We start from the raw sequence: 14,881 nt of genomic DNA, 5'->3' as shown, positions 1-14,881 counted from the left end.
AGGTGGAGCAGTTGGGATGGAGGAGCAAAAGACAAAGAGCAGCACAATAGTCCAGTGCTTACCTCATTCAGCCACACTCCTTACTTCATTTGCAGCAAGGCAGAGAGTTAAATGTGTCTGCTGCCTAAAGGCAAGCTATGGAGACAGTTTTCTTTAACCAAAGAGCCAATCCAGTTAGCCTTTTTCACATTCACTATTCCTTCAAAAATATTCATTTCAGTTGGTTACCTGTAGAAAAAGTAACTGTTTAGCATAAAAATGATGGGCCAAGGCCCCCTACCACCTAGGCATAAAGGACTGGGGCTTTTTTATTTCTTTTTTCTCCTCCATGTGTCCTTCTGTGAGTCCCTCCCTGGAAATGGAAATGGTGCATTGTAATGCAGATTTCCTGCAGAATCTCACAGATCACTCTCTGCAGGGATTTCACTCTTCAGCTGAAATACTTTTCAGCCATGGTATTGTTCATTTATTCAACAGCTTTATTTTTAAACATGGAATGCTATAACTGTGCATTACTAATTCCTTTTGAAAGTATTATAGTGTTTATTTTTTGATTGAGGCTTGAGGGCTCAAGATCATTTAGCTGAGTTTTGTTGGGGTCTTTTTTATTCCATTATTTATGAATTTAAAATACACTATGAAAGGATCAAAATAAAGTAAAAGACCTCCAAACCCCACCAGCCTTGCTTTCCTTTCTTCAGTCCCAGCACCCAGTCTGTTTTCTCTTTCATGCTTTCCGCAGAGAACCATTTTCTTTAATGTAATCACTGACTGATTGACTCTTGCCTCTGTTTTCACTTTCCTACTATTTGTGGAGGTCACAGAAACAGCAAAGGTTTCATTTAACTTCTCATTAGAGACTACACGTTGGCCCCAAAGCGCTCAAGAGCACAGAGACAGAAACACCATCCACCTCAGCCCAGAGCCAGTGTGTAAAACCAGAACAGGGAAGAGGGGAAATCCTCAGTCCTGCCCTGATTTCACCCCCAGGAGCAGGTCTGATCTTTGCCCTGGGTCACCTAATGCTGAAGTGATCAGTGTATGGTCTTCTTCAGCAGTGCACTGGCATCTCCTCCTAATCGTGTCAGAAAATTCAGATGAGACAAGAGGGGTAACATGATGGTGAAGAACCTCTCTCTCCCCAGTAGGTAAAGGGAAGATCTGTGCCCCAGTACTACTTGTGCAGCTGGTGCAGAGGGAAGATTTTGTGGGCATATGCCCAGGCTTTTCTTTTGCAACTGCATCAGAGAGATCAATCCATTTTTGTGGAGTAAAGGAAAGACTGACCCACAGAAAACAAGATCTCCGTGAAGGACGGGGACGGAAAGGGTGGTATTCACTAGCTTCCCCCACTGCTGTAAGCAAACTTTGGTGTGAGCCTACTGTCAGCATCTTCCATACATGCTGTATGTCTTACCAATGGTAACACTTCAGCAGTGAGCAGGAGAATACATTTGTCCTGTCTTGTTCTTACTATGTTAACCCATGCTAGAGTCTAGAAAAATCCGTTCTCCGCAGTTCAAGTGTGCTGGCAGTACCAGGCAGGACGGCTATGGGGATCTAAAGAAAATGAGCCCTGAAGTACTCTGGGGATCAGATATTAATTCTTTAAATAATTTAATGCTGTTTAGCAGATTTCAAAAATAATCAGGATGGTTTGTCCTTGCAGTGATGACCACAGCACACAAAATTTCCAGCCTGGCTCATGGAAAGGTCCTGAAGCATTACACTCATGTTCAGGAAGATGTTTGTACCTTACTGTAGCAGATCAAACTTTGGGTTCTGTAGGTCTCAAGCATACTTAACTAGAAAAGATTTCATCCCACTTAAAGCAAAGCATAGTATTATTTTGCTGAATCTGGGACTACAAAAAAACTGAATTGCATTGTTGGTCTGGAGGTAATGACCACAGGTATGCTTCTTTATCTTTAAAGTAAAAAAACAGCATATAATGAAAAGAAATATTTAAACTTTAGTTAAGGACCCTTAGCAGAGAAATTATTTGTTATGGGATAATAACAGTTGTAGCCCCTTACATTACCTTTATAGGCTAAGCTCTGCCATAAAATATGTATGGGCAGTTTTTTGATGCATGCAAACATAAATGATTGGATAAAGCATAATTGATTTAGAATTGTAAAAAATCAGCAGTCTTGCAGAAAAAAATGGGCAGCAGTAGACAGATACATTTTAAGTACTAATGACTCTGCCTTATAAGAGTAACTTTACCCAGTGTATAATGCATGAGTGGTAAAATAGGTCAAACCCTGGAAGCATCCACGTCTTTGAAATCATTATGAATACAATGGGTTTACTGCATTCACCAATTGCATAAGAGCTCAAAGGCAAAGGCATATGTGGAATGCAAAGCACTGTGAAAATCCTTGTTCTTGTGTCACAGATTAAAGAGCTACTACAGATTTTGGAGTCTTTCCCAATTTTAATACATTACATTCCTGTGGCTGGTACTTCTACATTTTCCCTTCTCTGTGTGATAGGAGTTTGTGCTTTTTGCAGTGTCCATAAGATTTCAGCTATTTGTGATACAGGAAACTTGGCATGTTAGCAATGATAGTAATTTTTATTCAAAGAAAAGTTTGGCCATCCTGTTTCTATCCTCGTATGGCTTTGGGGAGGGCTTCATCCCATGATACCCCATCCCCCACAAACAGGAGAAGCTTGTTCGCTGCCTACCTAACACTACAGCTGAAGCTATGTCAGTCCTAGGTAATGAAAAGCCTTTGTTATTTAACAGGAAAATAATAGAGAGCCTTTGTGCAAGGATAATTATAGTGGTTTGGATATTTCTGGATTAACTCTTGGGATGAACACTCATCTCAATAAATCACTAATAAATATACATTAGCATCATGTCTCTCTCCATTTTATACTCTAGTCATCTTTCTTGTACCACTCACAAGTTTATCTGGGGCTGTTTTTGTAGTACAGGCTTCAACACCCTTCGTCTATACTTGCTGTATAACTGTAACAAAATAATCAGAACTTCCTGCATTTTATCTCAACCAATCTGTTTTCCGATAAAGAAAGTAGAAAAGAGGTTGCATAGCTTGCTGGCTATGGGGAAGAGTGATTGATAAATATTTGCACAGCACTTCAAAGAAAAAAGACTTGTCTCATCACAGCATTACTTCAGTTTTACATCAGTATTAACCATGTAAACTCATGGTCGCTATCTTCTTAAACCATGTCACTATCTTCTTAAAAACCAGCTGCTGAGAATCAGGCCCATAAAGGGCCATGTGCCATTGCTGCTCTTCTTGCACTATTTCATATTTGTTATTTTTGATCAGTTATCAGTTGCCTGAGCCAGTTCACCATCCAAGTCAATGAGGGCTTTTTGGGAAGAAAGGAGTGGATGCAGGACAGTAGCAGATGTGGATGGCAGGTACCAAAGATGCCTGGCCAGAGGGGCAGGAGTCACTTTTGCCCAGACCTCTTACTATTGTGAATACACTCCATGTCAAGGACTAGTTTCTGTGGAAAGAAGAAAAACATTGAAATTGTACAAAGAGCCCTAAATACTGACCACAGAGATGCAGTGCATCTCATGCCTTCATAGTTTATGTTTGTGGAAATCAACATGAGCACAAGACTTCACTGTAATATGTCATAGCTCCTTATTTTTGCAGGATGACCCACAGATACAGGCAATGATATTTTGTCCAGTATTATTGCCCTGGCCCTTAGGTCTGACTGAAGAGTTTTTGATGAAAATCAGGACACACAAGGTCCAAATATTTACCTTATACTTACAAGTAGTATTACTTGTAGTAAATTGTGCGACCTGACAGCTCTTCTCAGTCAGAGGCCTACAAAATGGCCCTCTTTCTTTGAAAGAAAAGTGAGGTACAAAAGTTTATAGAGGGAAAGGAAGAGTGGGAAACTACTGCTATTATTATGAAATAAAAGTGCTACAAAATTGCTGTGAAAATTGGAAATCCATAATTTTATCGCTAAACCTGGTTTTGCCTACAATAATAGTCATGAATAGTGGAGATGGGAAAAGAAAGACCCATTAGGTCATTTTTTCCATCTTCTTGTTAATTAAGAGTGTCTTCCTACAAGGATCTTGACTGTTTTGTTCATTTTAAAAATAGCTAAAGCAATGAGGGTTCAATTCATTCCCTTGGGAGAGCGTTCAGCAGATTAACAGATCTCACTGCTAGAAATTTTTTCCTCATTATCAGCACAGATTTTTCTTTGTTCACTTTCATTCTGTTACTTCTAGTTATACCTGGTTGTATCATTTCTATTTTACATCAAATTCCATCATTTTATCTCATGTACGTATTTCTTTCAGCCCAGATAGTGGGCTAAATCTGAGCTTCAGTGAAGAAACCCAGAGTAGAGATTGGTTATAATAGGTCTTATTTTTACTACATATTGAGCATACAAACAAAGAGAATTGCTATTTAAATTCTGAATGGGAAATCTGAAGATCAGTTTTTGTCTTCCACCAATTTTTTTTCCCCCAAGTATATGACTGCTTCTCAAATCCACTTAAAAAGCACTCAGAAAGCAGCTTACAGACACCAGATTCTTCTCTTCCAAGAAAACTGAACTGACATGCTGGAGCTGCAGATCACATAGTAGTTCATGTTTAAAGAAAAGGAATGTCTTTTTGTTTACTACAGGACCAGTACCAGACATAAGTTTGCTCGGATGGTTAAGATAGCTAAAGGTGAATATGTCCTCTATGCAGAAGGTCACAGCAGGGTATGTACCACTTAAGTCTAAATTATGCTCTATTTATACCTCCCTCTGAAACTTTCTCTAATTGGGAGATTCTGGGAATTTTTCTCCATTTATCCATACTTTGGGTATTTCACTGTCTCCTAGAGAAGTCAGTTGTAAGAAGAGTCAATTAAACATTATCAATAATGGTGTGAGGTAGAACTCCTACTGTCTAGTAAGAGAAAACAGTGAAAGGTGTATAAGTAATGCTGTTAATTAGTATTATGCATATTGCTCCTCTTTCTTTTCACCCATTCTCAAGTTTCTAAGCAACTTTAACATTTAATCCCCTGTAAAGAGAGTGAAAGCTTTATTGAATTTTTTATTTTTTTTTTTCCCCAGAAAACAGGGAGGGAAACCCATGAAGAAAAGCACAACAGTCTTCCAGCCAATGTCAAACAGGCAGAAAATGGAACTAAACTGCCAGCAAACAAATGAACAAAAGCATTTCAGAAGCTTAATATTAACCTTAAATTGAACAAATCAAATTATAATCATATATTTCCTGTTAGTTCTCCAAGCTAGTTATCCTTTTATTTTAAACACATTCTCTGTAAAATGACATTGGTCTCAACATACCACCTTTTTTTAAGTTGACACCTTTTCTCAAGAGGGAAAATAAAAGGACAAAATATACTGAACTGTAGCTAGACTCCTAAACCTGTGGCCAGGTACCCTAAAGAGAAACTAAAACTCACACAGAAGATCTGATGCTTCTTTTTAGGAAGCCATTGCTTTTTCCATTTTGCTGATTTTCAGGGGAGAATAACTATGTAAAAAATGCATTCATAGATGTAGATGAGACCCTAAAGTGTCATTGTTTAGTGGTGGACTTGGCAGTGCCAGGGTAAAGTTTGGACTTGATGATCCTAAAGGTTTTTTCCAACTTAGTTGATTCTATGATTCTAGATCTTTGCTTCCTGTTTGTGGGCAACTCCTCACTTCTTTTCTCAGATAAGTGAAATATTTTCTGATTTGTGAAGAGCAAGCTTGCTCTATCCAAGTGTCCCTTGCTCTTGTGAAAATAATTTCCATCTGCTTGGCTTTCCCTACATCATACACATTCTGGGATGAGAGATTACTCCAATGTGAAGTCTCTGGATCTAGTCAGCTGCATGGCAGTGAAAAGAATAAGTGGATTACAAGAGGTAAAAAATCAAATTGAAAATAAATAAATGTTTAAAACTATGTTAAAACATGTGTGTTGTACTTCACAAGAAAGCCCAATGCATCTGCATTCTGGAGAATGGTATCATTCACCTGTATTGATTCATTGATACCAATGGTATCAATGGCACCTGTGAACTTCCTAGGCTTGTTGTGCATATGCCAGGCCCTTGAAATTAGCTAGTGTGAAAAATGTTCTTGTGGTTTCATTTCCTCTGCAGGGTTTTGGGTTAGGACTTTATTTTGTGGTTTTGCTTTTCGGGAATGTTGGTTCTTAATTGAAAATGCAAGAGAAAGAAATTCTCCACTTCAGGTCCCTCAAAGAGCAGGTTTACTGCTGTCCATATATGTTCTTACCTTGTGTTTGTCACCATTTCTGAGCTCTGTTTGTTACTGCACGAAGCAATCTGCTTTATCATCCTCTCCTGAGAGCACTGTGGGAAGTCTGTGTTCTCTTTTAGAATCTATTTAAGTGTTACATACACATTCATGTTGTACCAGTTTATATTTAAAAAGGTAAGCTCAAAGAATTGATAGTGATAAAATTTACAGTAGCCTTTAGTTCTGCTGGATATACCCTCAACATTTCCCAGCTGCTGAGCAGGAAATCTGTCATTCATTAACTTAGTGCTGAATGTCCCAAACATCAACCTGAGCCAGAGATGCCTGCAAGGGTTGCTTTCAATGCAAGGTACTCTGTTCCTCAAGGACTAAATGATTTGCAGCACTTTTTCCAGCCAAGGGACCTAGGAAAGAAAAGACCAAATCTACAGCCCAGAGTGAGATGAAGCTTTACCCTTCTCTTATTCTTGTGTGAATCAGGTTAGGGAACTTTAGAAGATGTTCTTAGAAGCATGTTTCCCCTATTACTCAGATATCCCCTGTTTTCCTTAGGAATATCTGGGGATATTTACACCAAAAGATGTGTAGTGGTCAAGACTGCTGACCAGAAGGTGTGTGAGGGCTCCCTGGGACTATGATTATTGCCAGCCTGCAACACAGAAAACTTAGGTGACTCTGTAGCCTTCAGGGAGACTATTTTGAAACTGCATGAGACAAATCATTCCACAAAATAATTTCCACAGTCAAAAGTTGGGGATATTAGTCCATAAATCAAACCTGTATTGCATTTAGTCCCTCTGTTTCTCTCCTTGAAGACATTCAAGCAAAACAGGCTTTCTTGCTCCAAAGAGTAAAGTTAATACCAACCGTTGCCTTCTAAATTAATTTAAGAAGCCTGTTTGGTTGTGGCTATACCAGAGGGCAAGAGTAAGTTGTTGTGTTCCTTCAGTTCTGAAAGTACAGTCAAGTCAAATATTTAGATGAGTTTCTGATGTGTGCTATTTTTGGTAAGCACTAATGTTTTTGAGAAGTCCCATAGACAGGCTTGGCAGTCTTCGTTTTACTCCAGAAAGGATTTTGTATCATCGGTTACACCCTAAAACACAGAGGCTCACAGGAGCAATGGAAACTGACCTTTGCAATAACGTTACTGACGTAAAGCAGCAGTATATATAGATTTATATAATGTCTTGACCAAATCTATAGAAGTCCTACTACAGTTCCAGCTTTTCAACAGTAGATCAACTTCAAGACAGTAATAACAAAAAAATTAAGTTCATAAAACACTACAGTAAGTTCTTAGTGAGATTCTAACAAAATCTGGTGAAATACCAAAGTGATCAGTCTTACTTTATCTTCAGACAAACTAGCAGGTTAGGTGCTTGAATTTACTATAAGAAAGGCTTAGTTTATTAACTGCATCTGAGCAGCCCTTTCTCACAGCATGGCTAACTGTGGGCCAGCTCCAGCAAAAGTACCTGTAGTTGCCGGTGCAGACCAGTAGAGACAAGTTCACAGGAGGTTCCTGGGCACTGTTTTGTCTAAAGCTACTCAGCCATTCCGCACAGCAAAGCAGATAATACCTTAGACCTCCTGATTTTCTGTGACCAGAGGGGCTGCATTGCTGTTAGCAATGGGGAGGGATAGGGACAATTTTTGCCAGAGAAGGTAGAGGGGAAGGAAAATCCTAATGAAGGCAAGGGCATGGAAGTGACAATTCAAACCAAGCAGCTCCAAAGCACTATTACTACTTTCAGAATCCTTTAAACGTGTGAAGAAAAGCATGAATTCAAATTAATCAATTGTCTTTTAAAAAAATAGCTGAGGTAGTGCTCTGACTATTACCTGTGCATTTAGAGTGCATTTCAAATGTGTCATTCAGGCTTCTGAAGACAAGAAAGATACGAATTAATCACCTTGTTACAAATTAATCACCCTGAGATTAGGGGTAGAAATTTCAAAAGTACCTTAAAATGACTTAGAAATCTAATTCCCATTTTCAGAATTGACTTAGGCAGTTACATCCTGACTGTAGTCAAAAGTCAATGGGATGATGGCTCCTAAATCACTCTAATGCATCCAAAAATGTTACCCACTTCTATATGTAACACAACACCAAGTCCCTCTGTAGTCACATTTGCCCTTCAGTGAGCATCCTAGGCTTCTACTTTTTCATCCCTGATTTCAGTCCACATTTACCATATGTTGTGCTTTCATTTTCATTAAACATTTTGAAAGATGAAGGTTTCAAACAGTGAGCTACTCTTTCATTCATCTTTCCACACAGAAACCTAGCATCACTAAACCACCAATTTCAGACTATTATTTTTAACTAATCAGAAAGGAAATGTTTTTCCTGACAATGACAGCAAAATCTGTCCACCCATTTTTCTACTTTACAAGATTGTACAGCATGTAGCACTGTTGTCGCATCTCAGATTGTGTGTTTTGGTCTTCTTTCAGTTACATGCCTTTTTCATAAGTTAATGAGCAACTACAGGATAGCCAAAGTATCTTTTGAGTCCTAAGTGGGTAGAGCAATAGTTGAGCTATCTGGATGTTACCACTCTTCCATTGCCCAGATTATGATAGTACCCCTTTTCCTCCTTGAGCATTGGAAAAATCTTTTTATTTCTCCATCTCTCTTCCCATCCACCCTGTGTCTGGCATCTCCATTGTATCTGCAACATTATGTTGGTAGCACTTCTATCATAAATGTCTGATTCCACTGTGACACAAGGTATGAAAAATAAAGTAAGGAATATGTATGTCTAGATTACACCTATTCACAAGCATATACGAATGTAATATCTTGCTCTCTGATACAAAAAAGATGAACTTCCTAGTGCTAGTGAATGACCAGTTAGAAAAGGGAATTAAGATAGGGCAGGGAGGCAGTGAACAAAAGCAAAAATCACATTCAGATCTGAAGGAAAATTATATTCACAGTAAGCCAGCAGTCATCCAGGCTTTCAGCTCTTTTTATGATTTCTCCTTCTCCCTTTTTATTGCTTACTTTTTAGTTCTTTTGCCCAAGACTCTGTATTTTTCACTCTTTTGTCACATCCCCTAGACAAAAGCACAGGACATGGGGAAAAGGATCGGGGAAGGGGAAATTCCTATCCTGACATTTATTTCTTCAGTGACCTTGACAAAGTCACTTAATTTATTGTTTCCCTTGCTGTAACAAAATGGACAGGAATGAAAATAAAGTCTTTTTCTAACATTCACAGCTGCTTTGTGATCCAATCCTATCTGCTAAGTCGGCTTTGAAACCCCAGAGTAAGTTAGTGCAGATTTGAGCTGTAATTGTGATCAGTAATGCCTTGCCTCTCTTCTAGATGCACTTTCTGCAGCGGTCAATACCTGTTCAGCAGCTGGTCATGGTGGGAGAATAGCAATTGCCAGAATAAATGCTATGCCCTTTCTCCCAAGCCTGTTGCATCTCAATAAAATCTGCAGTGTCTCTGGCAAAGGGGGAATTCAAAAGGGTGGTCCCAAATCAGGACTCTGAAGGGCTCTGCATTCAGAATAAGACACTATGGGAGTATCATGATGACAGCTGCACTTACATCACTGAAAATAATTATTCTGATCCATGAACACAAGCTAAGCCATAAGAATGGTCTTGTAAGCAAGGTCTGTTTTAATAGAAACATAAGTATTATGCATTACAGTCTATTATAAATTGGTTGTAATTTTCTCCTGACACTCTGTGAATTAAACTAGTTAGGATACAAAAAAAAATAACAAATGCCACAAAGCAGAAAGCAAGCTCAGTGTCTGAAGGTTAATGATTGCTCATGAAAGCTACAGAAATAAATTATCTGCCTAGGGACACTGTCACATGATCGGCACAAAAGCTGCAACAGCCGAAAATGTTTATGTAGAGAAAAAAAACACTGTCAGCATCACAGGGCCCTTCCCCCACCGCGGAACCGGAGTCCCGAGCCAAACAGCTGCTCCTGACTGCTTACATTAAACTAATTTGTGCTGCAACATTGCAGCTGCTTAATTTTTAGACTGAACTTTATCACCAATAAGTGTTACAATAACAAGTGATCCAGCCCTATCTCTGAAGAAATAGCAAGTTTCTCAACAACAAAGGCAGCTTAAGGTGCCAAAATTCAAGAAAGAAGTAAGAAGACAATGCCCAAACCAGTATTTTAAATCATAATTACCTACTCTTGCTTTTACAGGGAAAGGCTTAAAAGATGGGTTTGGTCCTATATTAACTGGGGTCAGGCTGTGCCCCTGAGTAGATGAGGGTTCTCCCAACCCTGATACTGGGGACCAGTGGCCAAGAACCACAGCAGAGGCTGATAGAGCAGCAAGATGGAAGCAAGATGAGCTACTGAGGCTTCAAGGGGTTGCACATCCTTCCCAGCTGGTACCCCTTGCATTGGACAGAGCCCCATCCCTTGCCCTTTTTCCTGCAGTCTTGTCCCTTTGTCTTTCTGGGTTCCCACTGGTTTGGGGTTCGGTGTCCTGTAGCACTGTTTGCACATCCTTCTGGCCACAGATTCACTGGTGTCTCCTTAAAACAGTTATTGCAGCCAACATTTAAAAAGAAGAAGTAAGAAAATAAAAGGGGAGGGGGGGAGAGAATACGAGATAGCTCATTCATATCCTAACAGCTTGAAAGCCCTGACCTCCTCCTCACCCCTCCCTCTGCCTCCCCCCTTTAAAAATGTGTTCAAAGGCAGTTGCATAGGAGGAAGTGTTTACAGAGCAGGAGCAGAGTGGTGCTCCTTGGGTAACAGAAGTGCTGCAATTACAAAATGTCACATGTTGTTCCTCCCGTTTTCCTCTGTTAACATGCAGAGCTTCGTCTTTTGCTGAAACAGACACTGACCTGAACTGGTGGTGGTTCCTGCCAAATATGCAGGCACTGTTTTGCTACATTTTGGAATTCAGCTAAGTCCATGTGTCAGGCATTTACTTGTGCTCAGGAAACGAGTGCTCAAACCAAAGCCCTCCCCGCCCCCTCCTACCCCCAGTGCTTGGAATGCACAGAAACTTTTCAGTTTTTAATTAGTTTTAATATGATTAATGTTTGTAGCTGAGGATCTTGTTACACCCAGTGTGCTTGTTAAAAATTAAAAAACAAAAAATATGAAAAGACAAAAGAAAATGAACATTTAGATGTACTGATCTTAAGTTATTAAGAAAACAAATTGAGACAGGGGGAGAAATAAACCCACCAAGAGAGCAATTATACAGTTAAACAAAAAGCTGTATTTGCTCGCGGTGGTTACAGGGTTGCAGATAGACTGTTGCTTGCCTGTGTGTGCTTAGGGGGCAAGACAAGCACGGGGAATTGGCAATGTAAATAAAGGGGTTCTCCAGTACACCCCACCTTTTCCAGTCTTCCAAAGACCAGCTAGGAAGAGGAGATGCTAAATGAAATGATGGGTTCCTTCTATTCAATTTAAAAGCATAAAATAAATACAGAATCCCTTGGGGGGAAGTGGCTTTTATTTTTTATCAAAATAACATTAGTCAGGCTTTTGCCCAACAGCAGGAGCTGATGGTATCTGGAGTCCATTTTATTCCACCCAAAATGTGTAAGAATAGGGGTGACTGGATAAACAGGCCCCAGGACCTGCTGGCTGCTGTTCGTGGAGCAAAGCTGTAAACAGAAAAAACATTTCAAGAAGAAAAAATGGGATAAAGCAGAGAATAGCAAAATCTCTTGCACCCTTATGAGATCTTCCTCTCAAGTTTGGTCTTTAAACCTTTAAAACTTTATGGACATCTTAAAAGAGCACCTCTGGAAGAATAATGCAAGGGCTATGACCCAGCCACTAAACTGGAACTCTCGTCTCTACAACACAGGAGAGCAGTGTGAGGAGGTAGATAACTGCAAATAAGGTGAGAGAAAAAAGAAGGAGAGGCTGAGTTTAGCAGTGATTTGAATCAGAAGTTTTAGGGAAAACGGGAATACTGGAAAAGAAGGGTGCCTAAGGTCCAGAGGCTTTATGGCAGAAGCCAAAAGTATAAGAAAACAAAAGGAGAAACCAAAAGGAAGAAGCAGCACACTCAGAGAATGTAAGTAGACACTTACTTCTTAAATAATAATCTCATAAGTAAAGGACCTTAAATATAGGACCAAAAGCAAACATGGGGATTCAAGGATACCTACCTGGGCAGGTGGCTCTGCACCATCTCATGTCACACTGGGTGCCTCAGCCAGTGCATTATTCCAGGGAAAGGTTGGTATTCTCCTGCCATCCAAATTCTCTTCTAATATGTGAAAACATTCCCAGCCAAATACAGGTGAAACTAAATATATCTATAAAAAGATTCAGTTTCACTGAATCAACATTTTCCAATAATCCTCAGAAAATCACAGTCCAGCATAATATTCATGAGAACAATGAATACTCAGTCAGGTCTGCATAGCCTAAGCACACATATACATTTATGTGGTTCACTTACGACTATACTATTGACCTCTAATTCATTCCTTTACCCTTTTTCCTTCAGATTCATTTGCACACTGACAAACCATTTTCTTTTTAAATCAATTGGCCAGGAAAAATGTTTCCTCCATCTGCAGAAATTCCTGTGCTCGCCATCCAATAAATTAACCCAGCTGTCATTGTGGAGTGACATGGCAAAACAGCACATTCAGTATGAGCCATGTGAGAAATTAACTGTATAAAAAATAACGTTATCAAGCATCTTTGACCTCTGCATATTAATCCTGCTCTTTGGGACTTAGTTTAATATTTCAGGGTCATAAGAAGTTCCAGAAATCTTTGTTTTTCTTCCTCCCCAGATTACTCCTAAGGACAAAGGTAGACAAAATCTATCCCAGAGAGATTTTTGTATTAATAAAAATCATAACTTAAAGCCTGAAATATTTCCAGTGTTGTAAATCAGAAAAGGTAACAAAAAGGAAAAACCACTCCTTTCCCAACAGGTCCTTGTTCTTACATCTAGCTCTTAAAACTTCTTGAAATATCAAATTTCAAACTCTCTATATTTTAAAGTTATTTTCAGGATTTTTTTTATGGCTGCCTTGGATACATGTACAGGTGTAAACAGAGTTTACAAGCAGATTTTTTTTTAATTTTTATAATGCAACTACTTTGAAAATATTTTTTCTGTTGGCACAATACATGCATCAAGGCCAGGTTGGATGAAGCCTTGGGTGATATGGTTTAGTGTGAGGTGTCCCTGCCCATGGCAGGGGGTTTGGAACTAGATGATCTTAAGGTCCTTTCCAACCCTAACTATTCTATGATTCTATGATCATATTCCATTAACAAAGTGCTGTGGTATAATAGTACTATTCATACCAGCATGAGATGACCCACTGTATTTTAATCATTAATAGTGTGGCTGACCCCAATTCACACTGAAAAAACATCCTATCATAATGTATTCTCTCTATGTGTGTATATATATAAATATAAAATAAATATATATCACTACTCTTCACCATTTAAAACCAATAATTTATTTCCATTTAGATCCTGAACAAAATGTACAATATTTATTTTCACTTTTAGCAAGAATGTTACTTCTAATCATCACGTAAGCTGAAGCAGTTAATAAGGTATGCAATAATTTTAATTCAGAGCATTAATCCCCAAAGTCACAATGCTCATATGTGATTTTTTAGAAAGACAAATTAAGAATAAACATACATGAAGAACTAATACTGTAAACCTCTTGTTTTATACAAAGCTGAACTTCAGCCATAAGTTTTGTGTTCAAGCTGCTTCAGAATGTTTAGGAGGATAGAAGTACTAGGGTTTTGACCAGTTCTTGGCTTTTATTCTTACTTTCTTGAAAGAATAATCTATTAAGGAATAAAATTCTCCACAGCTAACTCTTTGGAGTTTAGATTAAGCCTTTCAGCCACAGCTAAGCCTCTCTAGCAGAAGCAGGTTTGCTAAACAGTCATAAATATTTCCTGGTTCATTTATGCAATATACACCTTTGGAGGGACGATGGCTCTCTTTGATGCTCAATCACTACCTCCCTACCCCACTCCAGCTACATTCCCTGAGGCAGACCATATGGGACACTGGAGATTGAGCCACATCATTCACATTGCTGTGAAGACACTTAGGTCCAGATTCTTCCTTCTACATGTCTGCAATTTATCTAAGCTTACTTTCTCAAGCTGCAAAATTATGCAGCTGTTGTATCTGTCCTTTATAGTCAATGGAGAAAGACACATTGCTTCAATGTCCAACCTAGCCTACATAAACCAGACTTAAAATCCTTCTGGATTTTCCTGTCTCTCTTTCTCCCTTGACTGCAGAGAAAATCTAGAAAAACTGAGTTCTGTTTTTTGGCAACATAGTTAAGCACCTAAATTTAGATAGATCTAATCTCTGCCTCTAAGGAAATTTCAGTGGAAAGAAAGCTTTGATGAGAAATGGAAAGTAACTTTTATGAGAATTTTATTGTGATCTTATTCCTTTTATCCAGATCAGCTCTAATTAAAACCAATAACTTCCCCTTTAGTCAGAAGCTTTGAGCTGTCAGCATAAGGATATCACAGGACTTCCTTACGAACCCACTTAAATAAATTCAAGCAACATTTCTAAGTTCCGTTTTGAGATCTCAAGATACTGCTTCATAGACGAATATTTCC

The sequence above is a fragment of the Melopsittacus undulatus genome, chromosome 3 (assembly GCF_012275295.1).
Source record: "Melopsittacus undulatus isolate bMelUnd1 chromosome 3, bMelUnd1.mat.Z, whole genome shotgun sequence".
In the NCBI taxonomy this organism is placed as follows: Eukaryota; Metazoa; Chordata; class Aves; order Psittaciformes; family Psittaculidae; genus Melopsittacus; species Melopsittacus undulatus.
Note: the sequence above shows the minus strand (reverse complement) of the source record.